At 38.0% G+C, this 16707-nt stretch overlaps 1 protein-coding gene and 2 pseudogenes across 6 annotated transcripts in view; all 3 read right to left on the bottom strand.

Annotated features, from left to right (window-relative positions):
* Positions 1-16707, bottom strand: part of DLGAP1 (DLG associated protein 1) — a 427582-nt gene that overhangs the window by 357351 nt on the left and 53524 nt on the right. The window lies entirely within an intron of this gene.
* LOC105756904 (nuclease-sensitive element-binding protein 1 pseudogene) lies at positions 6911-13202 on the bottom strand (annotated as a pseudogene).
* The window catches only part of LOC105756903 (DNA helicase B pseudogene), a 7750-nt pseudogene continuing 4540 nt past the window's right edge, over positions 13498-16707 (bottom strand).

Here is a 16707-nt window from a genome sequence, read left to right as displayed (position 1 = left end):
TGTTTCATTTTTTTTCCTTGCTTTTTCTGTTGTTGATTTCTACTTTTATGGCTTTATGGTCAGAAAAGATGCTTTGTAATATTTCGATGCTTTGGATTTTGTTAAGGCTTGCTTTATGGCCTAATATGTGGTCTACTCTGGAGACTGTTCCATGTGAGTTGGAAAAGAAAGTATACTTGGCTGCTGTTGGGTGCAGTGTTCGGTATGTGTCTATGAGATCAAGTTGGTTGACTGTAGCATTTAGCTCTTCTGTGTCTTTGTTGAGCTTCTTTCTGGATGTTCTGTCCTTCACCAAAAATGGCGTGCTGAAGTCTCCTACTACTGTTGTGGAGCTGTCTATCTCTCTTTTCAGTGCTGTTAGAGTTTGTTTTTGGAGCCATGTCGTTGGGTGCATAAATATTTATTATAGTTATGTCTTCCTGGTGTATTGACCTTTTAATCATCATGTAGTGTCTTTACTTATCCTTTGAGGTGGATTTTACTTTAAAGTTTATTTTGTCAGAGATTAATATTGCCACTCCTGCTCTTTTTTGAGTGTTGTTTGCTTGATATATTTTTTCCATCCTTTGAGTTTTAGCTTGTTTGTGTCTTTAAGTCTAAGTTTTGTCTCTTGTAGGCAGCATATAGATGGTTCATGTTTTTTTATCCAATCTGTCACTCTCTGTCTCTTTATTGGTGCCTTTAGTCCATTTTGATTCAGCATAGTTATTGATAGGTAAGAGTTTAGTGCTGTCATTTTGATGTCTTTTTTTGTTGGTTGTTCACAGTTTCTTTGTTGCCCTTAATTTTCTGTGCTGAGTCATTTTTCTTTTGTATTTTCTTTTCATCTTTTTCATTGTTGTTGATTTTGTGTTTGCTGAGTCTTTATATTTTTCTCGTTTTTTATTTTGATTTGTAGGATTGTTAGTTTCCTTTATGGTTATCTTAATATTTACCCCTATTTTTCTAAATTTATACCAGTTTTTTATTTCTTTATATTGCCTTGACTTCCCCTCCATATGAAAAATCTTTGTCTACATTTTTTAAGTCCTTTTTATTTTAATGTTGTCCTTTTTTACATATGGATATCTTTGTTTCCCTATTTTCAATGTTTTAGGTTTGATGTATTTTTGTGACTTCCCTATCTGAGTTGATATGTGGTTGCTCTGTCCTGTGTTCTAGTCTTGTGTTGTTATCTGATGTTATTGATTTTCTAACCGGAGGACTCTCTTTAGTATTCTTGTAACTCGTGTTTGGTTTTTGCAAATTTCCTAAACTTTTGTTTATCTGGAATTGCCCTAATTTTGCCATCGTATTTGAGAGACAGTTTTGCTGGATATATAATTCTTGGCTGGCAGTTGTTTTCCTTCAGGGCTTTATATATGTCATCCCATTGCCAGCATGGTTTTCTTGGCTGTAATCTTTACAGAAGTAGGTCATCAGGCCTTTTTCTCGTGGGGCTGCTGGGTGGGTTCAAATCACCAACGGTTAGGTAAGTAGTTGAGAATAAACCATTTGTGCCACCCAGGGACCTAACGTATAAAATGTCTACTAAATAAGAGTTGGAATGTAGGTTGGCTTTTTTGGAATTCACTGGATATTTTTGTATTCAAATCATGTTGTAAGTGATGGTTAAGTTCCTACTTGGGGCAGACCTAAAACCTATTTAATTTATGATATGATATAGCAGAACCATAAGGGGGTGTGATGTGGTAGGAGGTGGGGAAGATCAGTGCACTTGGGGTAACTCCCAGAGGCCCATGTGTAAGGGACAGGAATTTGGGATGGAAGCTTCTGGAGCAGTGAAATGGAGACCCAGGGACAAATGGGCTCTTGAGATATGACCTAACTGCTCCTTTCTTTTTTTCCAAGGAGTTAGTTTGGGTGAAAGCTCTAAGTGCAAATACCAACTCCCAAATCAGGTGGTGTTGGTGAAGAATATTGAATATACCACGACTGGGAGAAGAATGAGCAAATCTGTCTTACAAGAAGTACAGCCAGAATGCTCCTTAGAAACAAGGAGGGACCAAACGCTGGAGAAAGGCATCATGCTTGGTAAAGTAGAGGGCCAGTGAAAAAGAGGGAGACTCTAAATGAGATGAACTGACACTGTGGCTGCAACAGTGGACTCGAGCATAGCAACAGTTGTGAAGAAGGTGCTGGACCAGATAACACTACCTTCTGTTATACATGGGATCACTAAGGGTTGGAGCTAATTCAACAGCACCTAAATAGAACGACAACTAGGTGCTTAGGAGGACCACAAAAGTACTCTCAGCAGAGTGAGCCTCTGCAGTGCTCTTTGAACCCCAGCACCTAGACAGTGCCTACCACTAGCTGAGCATAAAATAATTATTTGTTACATATGTTAATTTAATTTACATTTTTTTAAAAAGGGCAAGGGAGTCATTCATGGATTTTTTGTTTCTTGTTAAATGACCAGGAGAACCTATAGTCACCTGAGACATCACAGCACATGAAATAAATAGGAACTTCATGGACTAACTTTTATTTAAGCCCCTCTGCCTTTTAAGAGATCAAGAATTTCATAGTGCCCTGCTTCAATAAAACAAATATGTAGATAACTTAAAAAAAATTAAGAGTTATTTATTCTTTGGACAACCTGCACAGACCGCTGATGTAATGATTATCACATAGTTTTAAAACCATTTGCAAATCTGTCTCATCCACCAGTCTGTAAGGTCCTTGGTGGGAGGGATGATGTCATTTGTCTGGCAGAGAATATGTCCTTATTCATCTCTGTAGTCCAAGTTACAAGCAGAATGCCATATAAAATTAAAAAACAAAACAAAACACCAATCAGTGCTCATGAATCTTTCATTGCATCATCTAAGGTAATAACTAAGAGCCTGGGTGAAGCAAGCAGTTTGTGATTGGTTGTTAACCTAAAAGTTGTCTGTTCTAACCCACCCAATGGCACCATGGAAGAAAGGTCTGTCAATCTGCTTCCGTAAACATTATAGCCAAGAAAAGCCTACAGAGCACTTCTACTCTGTAACATATGGGGCCACCATGTGTCAGGATCCGAAATGACTGACGGCAGTTAACAACAACAACAGGGTAATCATAATAATAATTTTATTATTTGGCTTTAACAAACAGAAATTTGTTTTCTTACAGTTTAGGAGGCTAGAAGTCCAAATTCAGGGTGCTGGCTCTAGGGGAAGGCTTTCTCTCTGTCAGCTCTAGAGAAGGTCCTTGTCTTCTCTGAACTTCTGCTCCTGGGTGATCTTCATGTGGCTTGGCATCTCTCCTCCCCTATCTCTGCTTGCTCACTTGCTTGTTTAATCTCATTTATATCTCAAAAGAGCTTGACTTAAGACACACCCTTACACTAATACTATCTCATTAACATAACAAAGAAAACCCATTCCCAAATGGGATTATAACCATAGGTATAAACCAGTTGCCAGTGAGTCACTTCCAACTCATAGTGACCCTATAGGATAGAGTAGAACTGCCCTGTAGGGTTTCCAAGGAGCGGCTGGTAGATTTGAACTGCCAACCTTTTGGTTAGCAGTCAAGCTCTTTACTACACCACCAGGGCTCCAGTTGGGGTTGGGATTTAAAACACATGTTTTTGGGGGACACAATTCAACCCATAAGATTTTCCAATGTAAAAGCCATGTAATCTAACCACCATTGTCTAAAATTTTTTACAACTCTTTCTTTGTAATCACCCTGACAACTAGTTTTTGAATCATGGGAAAAAAGCAATCTGATTGCTTCAACCCATGCCACATTTTTGATGAAAAAGTTAAAACCAAGCAAAAAGAAAAAAAGGAAGAAAATACACATATAAAAACATTGGGATAGACTTTAAGTATTACAACATGAGGAACTTGGTAGACCCACTCCCCATTAAGCAAAACTGGTAGAAACTACTAAAAAATATACATATATGTATATATATACATAGTCTCTGGAAAAATTCTAAACATATTCAACAAATGAAGAAACATTTATTCAAGAAAATCTACTAAAAATTGGTTAAAACAGCAAGAGTGTTTTTGAGCCACAACCCACTCCCTACCCCTGCAGCCAGCTTGACAAAAGTTCAACTCCAGGCAGGTGTAGCCAAGAAGACTGGGCTCCCTCTCACCTCAGCTCCCAATCAAAATTTACTGTATTGCACCAGGATGGACAGGCCACAAGTATTTCTTATTCCCTCTAATTTCCATTTAAACCCATTGCCGTTGAGTCGATTCCGACTCATACCAACCCTGTAGGACAGACTAGAACTACCCATAGAGTTTCCAAGAAGCAGCTGGTGGATTGAAACTGCCGACCTTTTTGTTAGCAGCTGATCTCTTATCCACTGCACCACCAGGGATCCACCTGATAAGGCTAAATTCCTGGTGATTGTGGCTAAGAGGTCAAGGGCTCGCTTCCTCCACCTAGTACCCATTCATAAGACAGAGACTCTGCTCAGGTACAGTAGGTCTTGAATACTGGAGTCCCAATCATCCTTCCCCCATCTCATTCCACAGTGGGAGCCAACACACTGCTAAATAACCAATAGGTGAAAGTAGAAATAAAAGGAAAATTAGAAAACATTTTTAGATGAATGAAAATGAAGACATATCATACCCAAACTTATGGAAAGCAGTTAAAGCGGTGCTTACAGGGAAAGTTTTAGCCATAAATGCTTATTTTAAAAAAGAATCTATACAATAATAATTATAAAACTGAGGAAGGAAACTGAAGAAGATCTAAATAAATGAAGATATAATCCATGTTCCTGGATAGAAAAGCTCAATATTGTTTAAGATGTCAGTTCTTCCTAACATGATCTATAGACTCAATGCAATCCAAATCAAATCTCAGTAATGATAAATTAGAAACTGAATATCAAAAACTGATTGTAAAGTTTATATAGAAAGGCAAAAGACCTACATTAGCCAACACAATACTGTACTGGCAGTGAAAAATATAGTTGGAAGACTGACATGACCTGTCTTCAAGATTTACCATAATGCAACAGTAATCAAGACAGCATGGTATTGGCAAAAAAAGGATAAATTTATGGAATATAATAATAAGTCCAGAAATAGACCCATGCAAATACAGCTGACTGATCTTTGACAAAGGAGAAAAAGGGAAAGCCTTTTTAACAAATGGTGCTGTAACAAGTGTACATTCATATGACAAAAAAAAAAAAGGAATCTAGACACAGACCTTACACCTTTCACAACAATTAACTCAAAAAAAGATTATAGACTTAAATGTAAGATGTAAAACTATAAGACTTCTAGAAGATAACACAGAAGAATAACTAGGTGACTTTGGGTTTAGCAATGAGTTTTTAGCTACAACAACAAAAGCATGATCTGTGAGAAAAAATTGGTAAGTTGGACTTCAGTAAAATTCAAAACTTTCTAAGAAAGACACTGTTAGAGAATGAAAAGACGAACTATAGATTAGGAGAAAAATATCTGCAAAACCCCTATCTGATAAAGGACTTGTGAACAAAATATACAGAGAACTCTTAAAACTCATCAAGAAAATCAACAACCTAATTACAAAATGGTTAAAGATCTTAACAGATACCTAACCAAAGAAAATATAGAGATGACAAATAAGCAGATGGAAAGATGCTAAACATCATACATCTTTAAACCAAATTGATTGCTGTAGAGTCAATTTCGACTCATAGTGACCCTATAGGACAGAGTAGAACTGCTTCTTAGGGTTTCTAAGGAGCAGCTGGTAGGTTTGAACTGCTGACCTTTTGGTTAGCAGCCAAGAGCTTAACCACTGAGCTACCAGGGCTCCCATATGTCATTAGGGAATTATAAATTAAAACAATGAGATACAGACTTGATTCCAACTCATAAGGACACCTTGTTGAGAGTCTAACTGCCCCACAGGGTTTTCTTGGCTGTAATCTTTATGGAAACAGATTGTCAGGTCTTTCTTCCACAGAGCTGCTGGTTGGATTCTAAAATCAAAAATACAATACCAAATGCTGGCAAGGATTTGGAACAAATGGGAATACCAAAGGATACAGCCACTTTAGAAGACAGTTGGCTAGTTTCTTACAAAGCTAAACATAAGTTTACCATTTCTTTCAGTAATCTCACTCCTAGGTGTTTACCTAGTTGAGTCCACTCAAAAACCTACACATAAATGTTCACAGCAGCTTTATTCATAATTGCCCCAAATTGGAAGCAACCCAGATGTCCTTCACTAGGTAAATGGATAAATAAACTGTCATAGAGCCATAAAATGGACTATCATTCATCAATAAAAAGAAATGAGTTATCAATCCATGATAAGACATGAAGGAACTTTAAATGCATATTGCTAAGTGAAAGAAGCCAGTCTGAAAAGGCTACATACAGTATGAGTCCAAATATAAGACATTCTGGAAAAGGCAAAACTATAGTCAGTAAAAAGATCAGTGGTTGCCAGGGGCTCTGCAGTAATGTGGAAGGATGAACAATGAGGTACAGGGGAGGTTTAGGGCAGTGAAACTATTCTATATATACAATCATTATTTAAGACCTTTGGTAACAAGTGCTTGCAGTATGTTGACTTTTTTGAAAAAATCAAGTTGTAAACTTTTATTACAAATTAAAAATGAGGTTCTTAAAAATCTCAACTTATCCAGATAGGAAACAATTTAAAAACCTTTAAAGATGTATTGAGAAAAACGTTTTTTTTTTTTTTTTTTTTTTAAACAAAATAAAACAAAACATGTCTATCATTACCAAAAAGAGATGTCATCACGTAAAAATAATAAAAACAGCATGCTGCAGGTAGTTCCAGTTATCTGGTCAACAGGCAGAAAACAAGTACTTAAGGTCTTCAGCTCTAATCTTTTGTTCATTTTTTATTGCTTGAATTTCATATTCACTTCTTGTTGGATGACTAAACCGGATGATGGCAGGGAACAGTAAGCCAGCCTTTACTGAGCCCTGCCCTGCTCAGCCTCTGGAGTGGACCAGTTCTCAGCTGGTGGATCAGCTGCTGTTGTCTCTTTGTCATCCTGTGGTTTAGGGTTTTCTGAGTCGGTAACTGAAGTTGCGACGGTACTGACGTTGAGGTTGCTGCTGACCTTGGGTCTCATCTCCTTGATTTTCCTTATCCTCTTCATTGCTGTCCTTGCTAAGCCATCGTTGTAGTGAAGGACCCCTACAAAATCACAGTCCATAAACCTGATACATATTCTGTCCCACGGGTCTACCTTGTTCTCCTGCACCCTGGTCGTCAGCACCCTCCATCACTTCTCCTAGCACAGGAGGGTTAGAACACCATGGTCGATGCTTATAGGGTCTCCGCATAGTCACGTGGGAACCATCGCCTGTGGCAGGGCCGGCGCCGTTGAGACTGACCTTCGAGAGTGCTCTCTGATCCCTGTTCTTTTCCCCACTCTCACTCTTCTGGTAATTCTGCTGGTAATTGTGTGGAGGACCACGACGATGTGGATAACATCTACAACGGTTACGATCTGCTGCATATTGACTGCCTTGCACTTGAAATCCACAGGTGCCTGTAACATTTGCTGCCTCCGCACCCTTTGCTCCTTCAACATCAAACTTACAGTCTCTCCATCTCCTACACTGCCAAGGTACTTCCTGGGGTTATTCAGCAGTTTGGTGTACAAATACATCTTCCTTGGTATCATTCCTGTTGATGAAACCATATCCATTTTTTACATTGAACCATTTTACTGTTCCCAAAACCTTCGTTGCCATGACCTTCTTGTCCCCGCCTGCAGGCGGCACTGATGTGAACCGCCCAGGCTGCCGCTCCCTGCGGTGCCAGGCTTGTCAGCAGCGCTGAGAGCGGGGCTGCGGGGGGCGCTGTGGGCGGCTGCTGGGTCTTGGCCTCGCCGCTCAGGGTTGTGGTGATGGTGACTGGGGCCGGCTGCTCCATCCGGAGTGTGATGGTAACTAGGCGCCGGAGGTGGCGGTGGGGCTGCTCAGGGCCCTCTGGGGTCCATTCTCCACTCCCAGTACCAATCGAACTCAAAACTATATTATACAAGGTGTCAAAACTTATAGAACTGTGCAATACAAAGAATGAACCTTGACATAAACAATGGACTTTAGGTAATAATGTACCAGTATTGGTTAGTTGTAACAAATGTAATGCAATATGTTAATAATAGGGACACTGCTGGGGGGGTGGTGCTGGAGGGTTATACCAGAACTTTCTGTACCATCTGCTTAGTTTTTCTGTAAATCTGAAACTGTTCTAAAGTTTAAAGACCTCAAATCAACAGCCTTTGATACTGTAACCTTTTGCCTTAAGACATAAGAAAAACAAAAGCAAACCAAACCCAAACCAAATAGAAGGTAGGAAATAATAAAGATGAGAACAAAAATAAATAAAAAGAAAAAAGAAAAACAATAGAGAAAATCCATGAAACCAAAAGTTGGTTCTGTGAAAAGATCAACAAAATGGACAAACTTTTAGCTAGACTGACCAACAAAAAAAGAAGAAAGACTCAAATTATTAAAATCAGGAATGCAAGAGGGTCTTTACTACCAACCAGACAGAAATAAAAAGGAGTATCCCATTGCCATGGAGTGGAACTGCAGTTCTATAAGAGGAGAAGTGCCCCATAGGGTTTCCCAGGCTGAAATCTTTAAAGGAGCAGATTGCCACATCTTTCTCCTCTGGAGCCACTGGGTGGTTTGAATCACCAACCTTTCAGTTAGCATCTGAGTGCTTAACCACTGTGCCACCATGACTCCTAAGGGAATACATGAGCAAACTGTATTCCAACAAATGAGGTAACTTAGACGAAATAGACAAATTCATAGAAAGACACAAATTATCAAAACTGACTCAAGAAGAAATCGAAAAATCTGAGAATTTACAAGAGATTGAACTAGTAATTTTAAAACTTCCCATAAGGAAAAACCCAGGCCCAGATGGCTTCGCTAGTGAATTCTATGAAACAGTTAAAGAAGAATTAATACCAATTCTTTATAAACTCTTCCAAAAAAATAGAAGAGGAGGGAACACTTCCCAAATCCTTCTATGAGGTCAGTATTACCCTGACGCCAAAACTAAACAAAGACATCATAAGAAAACTACAGATCAGTATCTCTTATGAATATTAGATTAAAAAATCCTCAACAAATACTTGCAAACCAAATACAACAACATATAAAAACGGATTTTATACTATGACCAGGTGAGATTTATTTCAGGAATATAAAGATGGTTTAACAAAAGAAAACCAATTAATGAAATATACTATATCAATAGAATAAAAGACAAACATTATATGATTATCTCAACAGATGGAGAAAAATTATCTGACAAAATTCAACACCTCTTCATCATAAAAACATTCAATAAAGTAGGAATAGAAGAGAATTTTCTCTTCTAAAGGGCATCTGCGAAAAACCCACAGCTAAAAGCATACTTAATGGTGAAAGACTTAATGCTTTCCCTCTAAGATCATAAACAAGACAAGGATGTCCACTCTCACTACTTATATTAAACAATGAAATGAAGGTTCTAAGCAGGAAAGTCAGGCAAGAAAATGAAATAAAAGGTATCTGGATTGATAAGGAAGAAATAAAACTATCTCTATTTGCAGATGATATGATCTTCTATACAGAAAATTCTAAGGGAGTCCACCTAAAAAAAAAAAACTATTAGAACTAATAACTAACTTCAATAATGTCGTAAGATATAAGATCAATATATACAAATCAATTATATTTCTATACAGTAGCAATCAACAGACAAAAAATGAAATTAAGCAAACAATTCCATTTACAATAGCAAAACAAAACAAAAACCTTAGGAATAAATTTAATAAAAGAAGGGCAAAACTCATACCCTGAAAAGTGCATAACACTGTTGAAATTAAAGAACTAAATAAATGGAAAAGCATCCCATGTTCATGGTTCCAAAGACATACTATTGTTAAGATGGCAATACACCCCAGATCTATAGATTTAATGCAATGCCCATCAAAATGCCAGCTGGTTTCTTTACAGAAAGTGACAAGCTGATCCTAAATTTCATGTGGAAATGAAAGGGACCCATAATAGCCAAAACAATCCTGAAAAAGAACAAAGTTGGAGAACTTGAGCGTCCTTATTTCAAAACCTACTACAAAGCTGCAGTATGAAGACATGCGGTACTAGCATAAGGCCAGACATATAAATCAAAGGATTAGAATTGAAAGCCCAGATATAAACCCTTATATTCATTTTTCACAGGAGTCCCTGGGTGGTGCAAAATGGTTAATACAGTTGGCTGTTAACCAAAGGTTGGCAGTTTGAGTCTATCCAGAGGCACCTTGGAAGAAAGTCCTGGCAATCTACTTCTGAAAAATCAGCCATGGAAAATCCAGTGAGGCACAGTTCTACTTTAACATGCAAGAGGTTGCCATGAGTTGGAATCGACTCAACGGCAACTGATTTTTTAAATTTTTGACAAGGGTGCCAGGACAATACAACGGAGGGAAGAATAGTCTCTTCAACAAATGGTACTAGTACAACTGGATATCCACATGCAGAAGGACGAAGTTGGATCCCTACATCACACTACATGCCAATTTTAACTAAAAATTTATCAAAGACCTAAATGTAAATGCTAAAATTATTAAGCTCTTAGAAGAAAATATAGGATTAAATCTTTGTGACCTTAGATTTGGCAATGGTTTCTTAGACATAACACCAAAAGCACAAGCAGCAACAACAAAAAAAATAGACACATTACATTTTATTAAAATTAAAAACTGTGTTTTAGAAAAAATCAAGAAAGTGATAAGACAATCACAAGAATGGGAGAAAATGTTTGCAAATTATGTATCTGATAAGGGAGTTGTATGTAGAATATATAAAGAATTCTTGCATCTCAATAATAAAAAGACAAATACCCAGTTCAAAAATGGACAAAGGATCTGAATAGATGTTTCTCCAAAGAGGACATACAAATGGCCAATATACACAAGAAAAGATGCTCAACATCATTAGTCATCCAAAAAAAAGGAAAAAATCTGTTGCCATCGAGTCTGACTCGTAGAGAACCTATAGGGCAGAGGAGAACTGCCCCATAGAATTTCCAAGGAGTGACTGGTGGATTTGAACTGCTGACCTTTTGGTTAGCAGCTGTAGCTCACCATAGCTCTTAACCACTGCACCACCGGGGCTGTGTTCATTAGTCATTAGAGAAATGTAAATCAAAGCCATAATGAGATACCACTTACTCCCACTAGGATAGTTATAATCAAAAGGACAGATAATGCTATGTGTTGGCAAGGATGTAGAAAAATTGGGACCTTCATCCACTGCTGATGGGAACATAAAACTGTGCACCTATTTTGGAAAACAGTTTGGCAATTCCTCAAAAGTTTAAATGTAAAAAGACAAATATTATATGAGACCACTATTATAAGAACTCAAGAAAAGAACACACAGAAAAAAGCATTCTTTGATGGTTACGAGGGTGGGGAGAGAGAGGGAGTGAAAATAACTAACTAGATAGTAGATAAGTGTCAACTTCGGTGAAGGGAAGGGCAACACACAATATAGGGGACATCAGCACAACTGGATCAAAGCAAAAGCATAGAAGTTTTCCTAGACATATCCAAACACTTTGAGGGACTGAGGAGCTGGGGCTGGGACCTGGGGACCACAGTCTCAGGGGACATCTAGGTCAATTGGCATAACATAGCTCATAAAGAAAATGTTCTGCATCCCTCTTTGGTGAGTAGCATCTGGGGTCTTAAAAGCTTTCAAGTGGCCATCTAAGATATATCTATTGGTCCCATCCCACCCGAAGCAAAGGAGAATGATGAAAACTAAAGACACAAGGAAAATACTAGCCCAGAGGACTAACAGACCACATGAACCAGAGACTCCACCAGCTTGAGACCAGAAGAACTAGATGATGTCCGACTACCACCACTGACTGCTCTGACAGGGATGACAATAGAGAGTCTTGGATAGAGTGGGAAAAAAATATAGACCAGAACTCAAATTCATGAAAAAAGACCAGACTTAATGGTCTGACAGAGACTGGAGGAACCCTTGAAACTATGGCCCCTGGACACTCTGCTAACCCAGAACTGAAACCATTCCCAAAGTCTACTTTTCAGACAAAGATTAGATAGGCCTATAAAACAAAAAATAACAGATGAGAGGAATGTGCTTCTTAGTTCAATCAAATATACGAGACCAAATGGGCAACTCCTCTAAAAGTAAGACAAGAAGGCAGGAAGGGAGAGGAACTGGACAAATGGACACAGGGAACCCATGGTGGAAAGGGGAGCGTGCTGTCACATTGTGCAGCTTGCAACCAATGTCACAAAACAACGTGCACAAATTTTTGAATGAGAAATCAACTTGAGCTGTAAACTTTCACCCAAAATACAATTAAAAAAAAAAAAAGTTTAAACATAAAGTTACCATTTGATCCACTAACTCCTCTCCTAGGTATTTACCCAAATGAAATGAAAACACATGTACACACAAAAACTTGTACATGAATGGTCACAGTGGCATGATTCATAATATCCAGAAAGTAGAAACAACCCAAATGTCCACCAACTGATTAACAGATAAATAAAATGTGGTATATCCACATAATGGAATACTATTCGGCAATAAAAACAAATGCATTAATACATGCTACAACATGGATGAAGTTTGAAAACATTGGCTAAGTCAGAGAAGCCAGTAACAAAGAACCACATATTGTATGATTCCATTTATATGAAATGTCTAGAATAGGAAAATTTATAGACAGGGCTACAGAGGATGTGGGGATGGCAGTTAAGGGGCATAGGATTTCTTTTGGGAGTGATGAAAATGTTCTAAAATTAATCGTGGTGATGGTTGCACAACTCTGTAAATATATGAAAAGCCATTGACTTATACCCTTTAAATGGGTGAATTATAATATGTGAATTATATCTCAATAAGTCTATTCTAAAAATTGAGATACCAGGTGAATTTTTCCTAACTTATACTGTTTAACAAAAAAATATAAAATACTCAAATCACTTCGGAGATTAAAAAAAATTTCCAAAGTGCAATATACTCAAAATAAGGTTCTCCTGACATGGAAGGCATTTCCAGGAAGAAGCCCCAGGTATGCTGGCCGGGGCAGCATTGATGCAGTTGAGCAGCAGCCTTGTGAGCTAACTGCTCTGCAGATGACATGATGTCCTGGAACGTGTGTCAATAAAATCATCAGACGCAATTACAGGTCATCATTGCCATTGCTTCAACCCACTGGCAAAGATACCCACAGTGATCATGGCAGTTAATAAGCCATTGTCCTAAAAATAAAACATTTTTAAAGTACAAAGTTTAAAAAAAAATAAACAAACAAAAAACATCTTTTTCCTCTCATTTATGTCCAGTGCTACTATAGTTCTCATGATGACACACATTGAAATCATTCAGGTTTTCTTTGCTCATATATGCTTAAAACATCAGCTAACACAAATACCTTAAAATAAGATTCCACTCATAGACATCCTCTTTTATCTTGATACTTCAAAGCTATGATGTTTCATTTTGTCTTGAATGGAAAAAAAAAACACAGTAATTTTGAGCAATCTGAAATAAAATTAAGTGTCTTGATTAATTGTGGGTTGAAAAGTTGCTTTGGGGTTAAACTCTTCAGTCTTAAATTCTGAAATTTGGAAGGTGTTTGTGGAGATGATTCTTCCATCGTAAGAACTTTGCTTGGACTTTTATCAACATTCACACCACAGGTTCTTTCAGACCCTCGTGTTTTTGATGGGCTGTAATCTGTATCCACTTCATCAGATGAAGATAACTGCCACCTTTCAGCAAAAGTGAACGTCCAGCCATTAGGCGCAGAGGCTCTGCTTTCAGTGACGTCGTCTGTACCAGTGTCAGTCCCAGCTGTAGGGAGTAGGGATGCTGATGGCTGTGTGCAAGCTTCTCCACTTTCTCCAGAGCTTTTTGATGGGGATGGAAACTGCTGGAAATGCATAGCTCATGGAAGGCTTGTTCTGCAAAAAGTGTTTCAAATGCGTTTTTATGGGAATGCTGCCTTTCTTAATTGTGCTCCGGAGCTGAGATTCTTCTGCAGTTACATACACTTAGAGTGGCCCCTGGTCACCGTGGTGTAAATGTGCTGCTGGTGATGGTGGCCTGCCTTTCCAACGACGTACACAACCATTTGCTCCTCAGAGTCCTGGAATGTGTGAATAGTTCTTGCCCATGCATGTTTTATGCAACAACATTGCATTAGTTTTCCCAAAATCCAGTTACTTCCAAGCCAGCATAACTATTAATGGTCAAAGATCTTCTCTTCCCAAAAGTTATATCAGTTATATCTCCTGTTACAAAAAATATTTCTCCATTGCATAGTCAAATATCACTTTCAAAGTTATGCTTATTTTTATTTTTAGCAAAATCACGAGGAGTACCATCAAAGTCTTCACCACTGGCCTGTAGTTCATTATTCTGCAGACTTTCAGAAGTATTTCCACGGAGTAAATCGGAGAGATACGCATTCCTGGTACAACAAATTTTATCACCAACTCCAAATACAAGTCTATTATGATGGTCTTCGATTAAGTGCCTTGTGCAGTGCTTGGAACAGCAGTGGTTGATTAGATCACAGTCTTGCCTTCTAAATGCAATAAATTGTGATGTTATTTCATCTTTTAGGTCTTCTTCTTTGAGTAAAGTCCCAACCACATAATATAAATAAGTGTGATGATTACTGTTAGATAACTGAGAACAAGTATCCTCTTCTGGAAGTCAGACAAAAATAAACGTCTTATCTTGAACTGAGATGAGGAGTGTTAGATTATCAGATATATTCAGGTCTGCATCAAATTTTGGAAACTGGTGTCTTAAGATTCTTGTAGCACTGTCCACAGTCAGCTGAGATTCTGCTCTATGGTTTGTCTTTAACTCAACAGCACAATTTCTTGATTTAAGAATCTCAAAAAGATCTTTCAGCAAGTTGCCAGGCTCAGTGCTGGGTAATTGTCTAATATCACCAAGGACAATAAGCTTAGAAAGTTTGGAGTGCTCACACAATAAATTTAAAACCGATTTGAAGATTTTTACAGATACTAAACTCCCTTCATCCAAGACCAGAACTCTACTGAAGAAAATTTCCATGGTTGCCACCTTATTTTTCTCCCGTAAGTAGAAGCTGTAATTGACCTGACATAGTGTATAAGTATGAAGATCAGTTTTCTGTCGCAGTAAGCCAGCTGCTTTCCCTGTGAGTGCTGTAAGTAAAACTTCTATAGCCTTGCACAGCTCTATTGGCTTTGCTCAGTAAAGGTCATCCATTCTTCTGATACATCCTGGTCTTGCTCAAAATCTTCACAAGCTTTTTTCACTTCTCTTTCTTCCAAATGCTCTATGTGCTTAAAAAGGTGGCTAACAATTGTGGTCTTTCCACAGCCACCTTTTCCACTTACGATTGTCACAGCATTTGCACAAATCATTTCCAAAGCAGTCACCTGATCCCGTCCAGTTGAACTTCACTTATTTCTGCATTAAGTTCATTTTCACCATCATTGTCACTATTGTCCTGTGTGTCCAGAATGTGCACAGAATTTTATAATCTTGTTTTGTCCAGATTACTTTCATTCAATACACCAGCACTTTCTGAATTCTCAGGTTTGCGGGCATGAAGAGATGCAAGCACCTTTTTTACATCTACACGTAGATCCCATGGAGGTCTCATCATCAGGTGGCATATAGAACAGGCACTGTCCCTTTCGGCCTGGTAAAGGTCATAAGGAAAGATACAGCCTTTCTCGTATGTCACCAGACCAGTATCCTTCAAAATCTTCAGAGACTGCCAAGCATCATCAAAAGACATATGGTCTGACAATTCAGAAGTTAATTCGGCTTCTTCAATGCAAGTGTGCCCATGTTCTCTACATATCTGCTTCAGTTTAGAATATTATTAATGCATTCTTCTCTAGATCAGTCATCAGCTGGAGAAGAGCCTTGCACTGACAAAAAGCTGTCCAACTTGCCTTACAAAATTGAAAAAATGATTATATGATTGTATGAATACATATGATTATATGAATACCTTTCAACAATTTGTAAAAATTTCAGTCTCCTATATGGATACGTGGAGTCCCTGAGTGACGCAAATGGATAACTTGCTCTGCTGCTAACCAAAAAGTTGGAGGTTTGAGTCTACTCAGAGGCACCTCAGAAGAAAGGCCTGGCAATCTACTTCTAAAAAATCAGCCACTGAAAATTCTGTGGAGCAGTTCTACTGTGACACACATGGGGTCGCCATGAATCAAAACTGACTTGGTGGCAACTTTTTTTTTTTTGATATGGATATGTAGATAACAAAAATGGAGGAGTGGCTACTATGTATGGAAAGGAAGAACCAAACGAAATCCAATCTTTGGGAACTTAGTTTTGTGTCAAGGCTATGGGTTACTTGATTCACTCAAGGTATCAGTGCCAATGGAATATAGTAAAAGAGAAATGTCAGTGATGTTGGCCTATAAAAATAGGTATGTGCCACACATCTTGCATTTTAGACCAGGAATCTAGGCCATGCCAATCTTTTGACTATATAACTGTAATGAAGGAAGAATGTCTTATGCAAGATAATAAATGATTATCTCTTTTTTTTTTTTAATATTTTATTGTACTCAGGTGAAGGCTTACAGAACAGATAGTTTCTCATGTAACAGTAACACACATGCTGTTTTATGACATTGGTTAACAACCCCACAACATTTTAACCCTC

Source organism: Trichechus manatus, unplaced genomic scaffold, assembly GCF_000243295.1.
Source record: "Trichechus manatus latirostris isolate Lorelei unplaced genomic scaffold, TriManLat1.0 scaffold00222, whole genome shotgun sequence".
NCBI classification, from domain to species: Eukaryota; Metazoa; Chordata; class Mammalia; order Sirenia; family Trichechidae; genus Trichechus; species Trichechus manatus.
This window is presented reverse-complemented; position numbering and strand designations above follow the sequence as displayed.